At 40.4% G+C, this 8,388-nt stretch overlaps 1 long non-coding RNA gene across 3 annotated transcripts in view; it reads right to left on the minus strand.

The window, feature by feature from the left end:
• Nucleotides 1–7,285, minus strand: part of LOC308071369 — a 300,702-nt gene extending 293,417 nt beyond the window's left edge. For all 3 annotated transcript variants that reach the window (XR_013931118.1, XR_013931119.1, XR_013931120.1), the window contains exon 1: nt 1–7,285. This exon is cut by the window's left edge and continues 108,105 nt beyond it. This is a non-coding gene — a long non-coding RNA (uncharacterized lncRNA).
• Between the last annotated feature and the right edge of the window lie 1,103 nt (nt 7,286–8,388).

Raw genomic sequence — 8,388 nt, forward strand, 5'->3', positions numbered from 1 at the left:
AGATACTGATCAGCACAGTTAACTGAACTGAAATGTTACCCAGAAATGAAATGTTGCTGCAAAGGAAACATTTGGCGAATGCAGAACTCAGATTGTGGTCATGGAGAAGCATTTTACGATTAGAAATGTCTCATTCTATTCTTCCGCCTGTCCTTGAGGAGCCAAAATTAACTTGGATTTCTGGCTATAGGTTGTGAGCTTCCAGGCTGGGATGACTGCTTATATGTTTCACAGGACTGAGCTGGTTGACAAGACTTGCCATTTTGAGACAGAAATAGCCTGGATATAACAGCAGATTGAACACACAAGTTCACATGCCAGAAGTGTATACCAGAAGTGCATTACCAGCAGGAAGACTGTAAAGTATGAACTAAATTAGTTTACTTAATGATGAATTCGGTGCTATTACCCTCACAATCAAGAGCTTCCATATTTTTTAAAAAAGCGTATGGTGAAAACTCTTTTAAGGACTTATTTTACCAAATTTGCGTGGCAAGGCAACAAAGTAATAATTTACTGAAGACCATGAAACAAAACAACAAAAAAACCAAATTCATCTAACTTGCATCACTGGCACAGCTCATGTGAACCCAATTCTTGTTGCAGAAAGATGGGATATGCTTGACATGGCAGAATTATCCACTTAAAAATCCTCTGTTTTGCAGACAACAGAGGACATTCTTAACAAAAGGTAGCAACTCTAAGAGAAACTCAGCCAGCAAAGAAATGGTTATAAAGAGACACTGGGCTTTAAGACCAAAATTTGAAACAACTGCAAGTCTTGTAAACAGCTGATTTAAAAGATCGGTTGGGAAGAATCCTGCAAGCTGTTTTCTGTCCTGCCTTGAAAAAAAGAATGCTAGAGAGTGAATGGGCTGCAGTCTATGCTGGCCGTCAGCCTTGTGCAGCTAAAACCAATAAAACTACCCATGTGACCAGGACCTGGGGGTAACAAGGTAAGCTGGAATCAGAAGCTCCATATGATAGTCTATATGCCTTACATTGTAATCCACCAACACTACTTAGGCTAGAAAAAGACAATTAAAAAAAAAGAAGCACAATCTGTGATGGCTTAACTCATGTGTCTCGAGCACTGTGAACACAGCAAATGGAAAGAAAGATTTAAATATCATCTAAAACATGGCATTCACAGCTACTGTATTCATGCCTTTCTCAGGCTTTCCTTATTCTTTCAACAGCCTGAAAAATATCTGGTTTCCATTCAAAGAGCAAGTGTCATCACCTTCTCTATATACATCAACAGCAAATCTGCACGTATGACATGGAGTGCCGTGGTGTGCTTTGCAACAGTTTTTGCAGCCAAATATTTTCTGCTTCATAGTCTACATTTGCTCATGGAAATGCCAATATGGCTTTCTCTTTCTCTCTCCCCCCCTTCCTCCCTCTGTAACAAAGGAACAAAGATCCCATAGAGATTCTATCGTTAACAATATAAACCAGTTCTCAAGGTAATGTCTGCCAGTCAAAGCCTTATGGAAGGGATGATCTTCATGATGGACTAAAGTCACGTTTTCTTTCCTTTTTGCAGAAAAAAAAAGAATCACTATGTCCCTAGCCTGAAAAAATAATAGAATCACAGAATCATTTAGATTAGAAAAGACCTTTAAGATCATTGAGTCCAACTGCCAACCTAACATTTCCAAGTCCACCACTAACCCATGTCAGGAAGTGCCAGATCAACATGTCTTTTGGCTAAAATTAAAACTAACGGGGTTTGGCTGTACCTGGCTTCAGATCTCTAGATGTCACTGATTCTTGACGTTGCTGAAAAGAAATGAGAAGTAATTCTACTTCAGGCCAAACTCCTGAGAGCACGCAGCCCAGTCCAGGCATTCCCAAAGGCAAGTTGCTTATTCAGCAGTTTTCACAGCACTGAAAAATATTTCAGGTCCCAGTTCCATCCAACACTGTGCCCACCAGAGAAAGCAGGCTTTATCTGTTTCTCTTTCCTGTTACAAGCAGAGCTGTAGCCAACCAGCTTGGCATCCCTAGCACTGCCTGCTTGCAAGTGGTCACAAACCAGTTTCCAGGTCCTATCACTGCAGGCTGACATGGTCACAAGCTGTCAAGCCAGCTCTTGCCACCACCTGCAGAAAAACAGAGTCAGGAGACAGCTCCTAATTTCCGACTGCTTATGCACAGGAGTTACTAGAAGCTGGAAGCAGACTGCCAGCTCTGCCCTGTACCTTTCTGCGATAATTCACGTAGCTCAGCCTGAAAATCTGTAAGTGCAATTACTACTAGCCCTAGATAAATTGCTGGTCTGAAGGCTTCCCCCCCGCCCCCCCCCCCCCCCCCCCCGATTATATTCCCACAGCCCATCACCAAATTACACAATATTATCTGAAATGTCATCTAAGACTTTGAAGGCTTATCAGAGTTGGCTTAACCGGTTAGTATGAGATCTTTTTAATGAGATGATTAGCTACATAAAACAATGACAGACCTTGAACCCTTGCATTTGGCTGATATAAGAAACATTAGCCAGAGTTTTACTCCTGGTAAAGTGGTAAGTGGATAAAACAGGTGCTATAATGAGATAACCACCTAGCTGGGACTTCTGAGGAACTGTTAAATATGAACTATAAAAATATTACCTTTGTTCCCTACCTTCTTCATCCCTTTGTGCAAATCTGTTTTCTTCCAAGTCCCAGTGACAGCAGACAGCTTTCTCTGGACAGCTATCTTCTGGTTATAAACTTCACGCTAAACAACTCTGAAGAGAACGGCCAGTCTTCCCAGATATAGCAAACGGCACCCATCCTTTCACAGCTATATGAAAAACAATCCCAGGGCTGCTGGGTCAAGCTGTTTTTCAACTGTTATGTTGTAAATAAACTAGTAAATCAAACAATATCCAAACAATGTAAACCGCTGCATTTTTTAGACTAGCATGTCTCATAAACACCTTGTCCAATTCATTTCTCTCACCATCCTCTCTTAAAAAAAACAAATACAAGTTCTCTTGTGGCAGAGGAGAGCACGTGAGGAATGTCTTGGCTGCATGTGAAGTTGAAAATGAACTCAAACTAAGATTTATGGCAAAAAAAACTAATTACTAGCTTAAACATGGAAACAATTGTCTCATATAATATATTGTGATGAATCAGCAGAGCAGTCACAGGTCATTGGGGACGGTGTGAGGAATGAAGCTGCTGCTTCTATCAAGGGGTGATACGTCATCAAGAGACAGATTATTTGGGGGAAACCAAACAATCCCAGAGCAGCTGCTAGAAGGAGCTGGCTAGTCTGGAACAGGGACAGGACCTCTTTCAGAAAGGGACAGGCCCAGAGATCAAAAAGAAATGCGTGGCATTGCATGGCATTAACAGGACTGAAGTGACAGCCCCTTGCACTGCCCTGCATGACCCTGGTGCAATGATGTGCCAGTGTGCTGGACAAGCCTCACGAGACCCCTCAGCACTGAACCTCAGCTGGCAGGGATGTGCGATGCCTGCTTGCCTTGTAGAAAGGAACAGACTGATGGAGGATAACCAGCCCTTGGTTGGCTCACTTTGGGCTAAACTGGAAATTTATTAGTTGCAACTGTCAAATCTAGTGTATCTGTAGCTCTCTGCCAGCTCTACTTTATCATCTTTCCTTTAAGATGTGTTCCAGGTAACTACCAGTGCCCAAAAGGCTGTCGAATCTGTGGGCCTGCCAGCTGCCTCCCCTGCATCACAGTGCATGCAGGTGCTTACCAAGAACACAAAGAAAAGAGGCTGGCATGTCCCGCCAGTCCAACATCCCCTCTGAAGAAGATGACTGCCTGCATAACTACACACAAACTCCAATATAGTCACCAAATATCTTGCAATAGGAATCTTTTTGAGGTGATGGGGGAGAAAAAAACCCTTTCATTTCATGTTGCCAGTTTGTTTTCTTTCCTAAATGTTGCTTACATTACTGTCATCTCCACTGCCAGGGGCGTTTATGTACAACCCATCTACTGCTACATTCATTTGGAAGCCGAAACCTTTGAGACCTGAGGCATATGGTATTGCAGAAGGGCCCATTTTGGGGCTTTGTTTCAGAAGCATTTTTCCTGTTTGTAATCTAACATAGCTTTGTCATTTGTCAATGTCTGTCTTTCCCATTGTATTTTGCTGATTTTCAGTATTCGATTTTTTTCACAGGTGTGGTGTTGAATGACAAATTTCTCCCTGCTCTAAAATAGGTTACTTTCTCAAGGAAGTCTGTAGTTTTTCATATATGTAATTGTTCCTGTAATTGCGTAGCATCATTCAAGACCCTACTGATGCCTAAGAGACTCCCAGCTTGCACGGAGTGTAGTAACATACATGAGGGAGAACACTTCTGGGATGAATGGGTGAGAGGCCAGTATCTTATAAAAAGGAAGGTGTTACCACGCCTGTTCATACACAGCCCTATTAGCTAAAAAAAGTCATGTCCTGTCAGAACACCCACAAAGTACTAACACTTATGCCCGCTTTTCAAGGAGCTGAGCATGCACTGCTCACTGAGTACAGTGGTAGTAACACCACACTTACCTGGAGAGCTCTGCAAGCCTGCACAGCTTCCAGCCTTCCAGCTCTTCTGAAAATTACTACTTTTCCTTTTTGTTGTGTTTTTGGTTTGTTTGTTTTTTTAATAAAGCACTTTCATCTCTCTTTTACATGATTTTGTTTATAAGTCTGCATAGATTTTAAGATGCTTTATGCAATCAGCTCAAAATTTATACTTTGGTTTGTTTTCAGCCAAAGGGACGCAAAAGACTTGATACAAGAGCTGCAGCAAGACCTCAGTTAGCTAAGGAGAAGCTGTGTAAGGAGTAAGGGTTTGGGGTTTTTTTTCTGTGTTTAATTCCTTAAATCCATCCTGACATCATTCTTCCTCCATGCAAGTTTATTATACCTTTTAGATTTCCTGTCACATTAGCAGGAAATTCCCATGCCTCGTACCAGCACCACCTAGAAGAAAACCACACTCTTCATTTGATCTGTTCCAGAGCGATCTCTCACACAGAGACCAGAACCTCTGGGCCCTCTACCTAACCATATCCGTATGAATATTTGTGGTATTGGTAGTTACCAGAGAGAGAAAAGCTTTAATACTGCAACAGCTTTTGGCAAAAATATCATCTCCAAAATAGATTTTTTGGGGCCCTATTTTTGTAGGTAGAGAAAAACCTCACCAGCTTTACCACATGTCTCAATAGAAAGCACATTGGTTTCTAAAGGACAGCCCCTCCTGATGGAAAAGTCAGCCTAAGTGTGCTCAAAACCCATTTTTCAGAAGAAGACATGAGATTTTAGATTAAAAATCAAATAGAAAATAAAATATTCTGGATAGATCTTTTACACAGTCACTGCTTTGCTACAGTTAAGAACTTTATTTTAGAGGTCAGTCATCAATGTGCTCCAAAATCCACAGCTCTGAAAGGTAATGTAACCACCAGAACTGAAAATAGGATTGGCAGCCAGGAATATCCCAAAATATAGTCACATATACCTCCCTAAAAACAAAACAAAAAAAGTTTCCCATGGAGAAGTACTCCTAAATATTTCTAAAATGGTGGAGAATTGTTCACGAAGAAGTTCTCTTGCTGCAAAACTAATATAAATGCATTAATGGCACATTTCTACAGACCAAGTAGTTAAAAGGATCTCCAGTCACCTAGTTTTCTCATTGATTGGGAAGAAAAACATGGGAGTTGCAGGAGCTAGTGTCCATGTGGATTAATCTTAGGAACCAAACACCAAATATCTAGCACCACAAAGGTATCATAGATGATAATTAAGATAAAAGTGATTTACAAGTATGGATTTTCATGTAAAACCAAAAAGGGAAGGGTGGGGGAGTGGGTGGTGGGAGTGATGCAGCTTAGCTGTTTTGTTTACAGGTAAGCTTGCTTGCTGGTATCTTCATCTTTTCTCAACTTCAAGTTCACCGCGACTCAGATTTCTGGAACGTAAACCAGAACAAACTGAGGCATCCCTGCTTCACAACAGAGCTAGTGCCGTTCCACCTGGTTTCACCAGTACTTAACATACACAGAAAGTTCAGCAGGAATGCTTACAGATAATCCTCACTGACCACAGTCAGCCCTAGCTCCCAAATTTCAGAAGACCAGATCACCAGTAAGTGCACTGACATCAAATTCTAAGATACGGTTTCGCGGTGGACTCAGCAGTATTAGGATTACAGTTGAACTTTAAGATCTTAAAAGTCTTTTACAACCCAAATGATTCTACGTTTCTATGACTTTTCGGCTTTATGCTTGACTCTATCATAGATGTCTACTTTTTCCCTGTATCCTATTTCCACACATAGCATGTCTTGTTTCTCACAGCTATCCGTATCCAAGGGTCTTCATTTCACTACTCCATTTATTGGAAATAATCTTCCTCACACATACTATCACATCATTTTCCACCAAATACATTTGAAAGGGACATTTCTCTTTCATTTAGCTGCAGCTCTATTACAATTTTCTGCAGTCTATCCATCCATCCCTTCCTGACAAGCCAAGGTCCACAACAATATTGGGCTGTTACTGTCCTGCCAGAGATGTTCCCAGCTGAAGCAAAGAACTGAGCAGACAGAGCAACTTTACCATCCTCAGCCTAGCTTCCTGCATCCAGACTCTCTTCTCCATTCTTTAGTGCTGTTCTTTTCTTTACCACTGGCTTCCATTGCCTTCTATTAATAAGAGACCCTCGCTTAGACAACAAAGATCTTTGTATCAGACTGGTTGCTCCTCTGCATTACTGCTGATGCAAAACAGTACTGTGAGCAGAGGCAGCTAAACCATATGCTAGCCTGGCTTGCAACATTTCCAACAGACAAAGGACTATGCGCGCTGCTGCCCTTTTCCAAGAGTGCACATAAAGCTGCAACATGCATTTCCTCTTTTCTATCTATGCTGTTCTTTTGTTTACAATTTAGTCTGTTTGTACTTTATTGTCATCAAGGAAAGAGAATTAGACATTAACATGGGCAGCAAAAAAAGCTTCTGCTGCTCTCAATTAAACGTATCTTTTTCCTCAAAACCAAAAAACTATTATCCTTAACACATTTTAGAAGACTGCTGCTGAAGGAAAAAGTGAAAAAAAAGATGTTTTCAGTTGTATTTGCTACTTACACTTCAAGTAGTAGCAATGCAGTTACCATGGTAAGCAAAGTATATAAGCAACACAAAGTTTCGTAGAGAGAAACAGCATCATCATCCCACTAATGCAGTTGAGGATAAAACAGAACTCTTCAGACTTGAAGTATTAGTGAACTTCAAGCTAATACCCACATTAGGTATTATAATACCCACATCTGAATTGTTACTTATCTTAATTAAGTGGATGATTCTAGGCCATCTAGCACCTGTGCCTGAAACAGGTTTCTAAATATTTTTAATAGTCCTTTTTTCTTTTCCTCTGTACTTTTTTAAAGAGCTGGAAAGGCGTTTAATGATGGTTAGTTACCATGGAACTAAGCAGGTAAGGATTTATGTGCTAGAATCCTTCGATCTTATTCTAATGCTCCATGTATAATATTCTTCACTTTGTTCAGGCTCATTTGTCCTATGAAAATTGACACATAGACTTCTAGAGAAAATCCCAGCTGTTACCGGGATACAGAAGTAAGCTGATAACTTTACTTTATGAATGGCTTCAAAAACATTGTATGCCAGATTTGAGTTTGGTGCAGCGTGCTATTGGAAACATCAGCTCTCTGACAGGATGTCTAAGGTCTAGCAAAGGACTCGATTTTTCCCCTGTGAATTTCAATATCAAATCTCCCACTGCTCTTGACTGGAGCAGTATTAAGTCTCTTTTGGCGTGTTAGCTAGTGCATGAGCAGATGTCTGTTCCACACACCTACATTTTTCCATGCACTTTCAATCAGAACTGCAGAACTACAAGAAGGAAACAGCTTAGGCACCATCTTTCTAGCAGTCCATAAACTACCAAGTAAAATAGGAGAAGAGTTAAGAAGGAAATAAAGCCCTCTGAAGAAGGATATGGAGGGGACTGAGCAATTCTCTGAAGACATATTTTTATTGAAGTACATGGTTATTGATACAGTCTGGAGCATACAGCAACAAAATACATATGTGCTGTCTATGAACTAAAGTGATCCTTTGAAGGGAATTCTCCACTGTATCCAGAGCAATGGATAAACTGAAACAGATGCAAAAAAATTCCCTTCTGCTCCACTGACACTGTGTAATTATGATATTACTGAAACAAATTTTTATTTATATGTATTTCATTGAAACGTTTCAGTAATATATTTAAAAATTGGACTTTATAGTCCATTTTTTTTATGGCATTACATTCTTTCTCCTCCCCTTTTCTCGTTTTGTCAATATTATTTTGCCTCTTTTCTTTTTCTCCTTTCTGTCTTTTT

This window comes from Falco punctatus, assembly GCF_963210335.1.
Source record: "Falco punctatus genome assembly, chromosome: 11".
NCBI classification, from domain to species: domain Eukaryota; kingdom Metazoa; phylum Chordata; class Aves; order Falconiformes; family Falconidae; genus Falco; species Falco punctatus.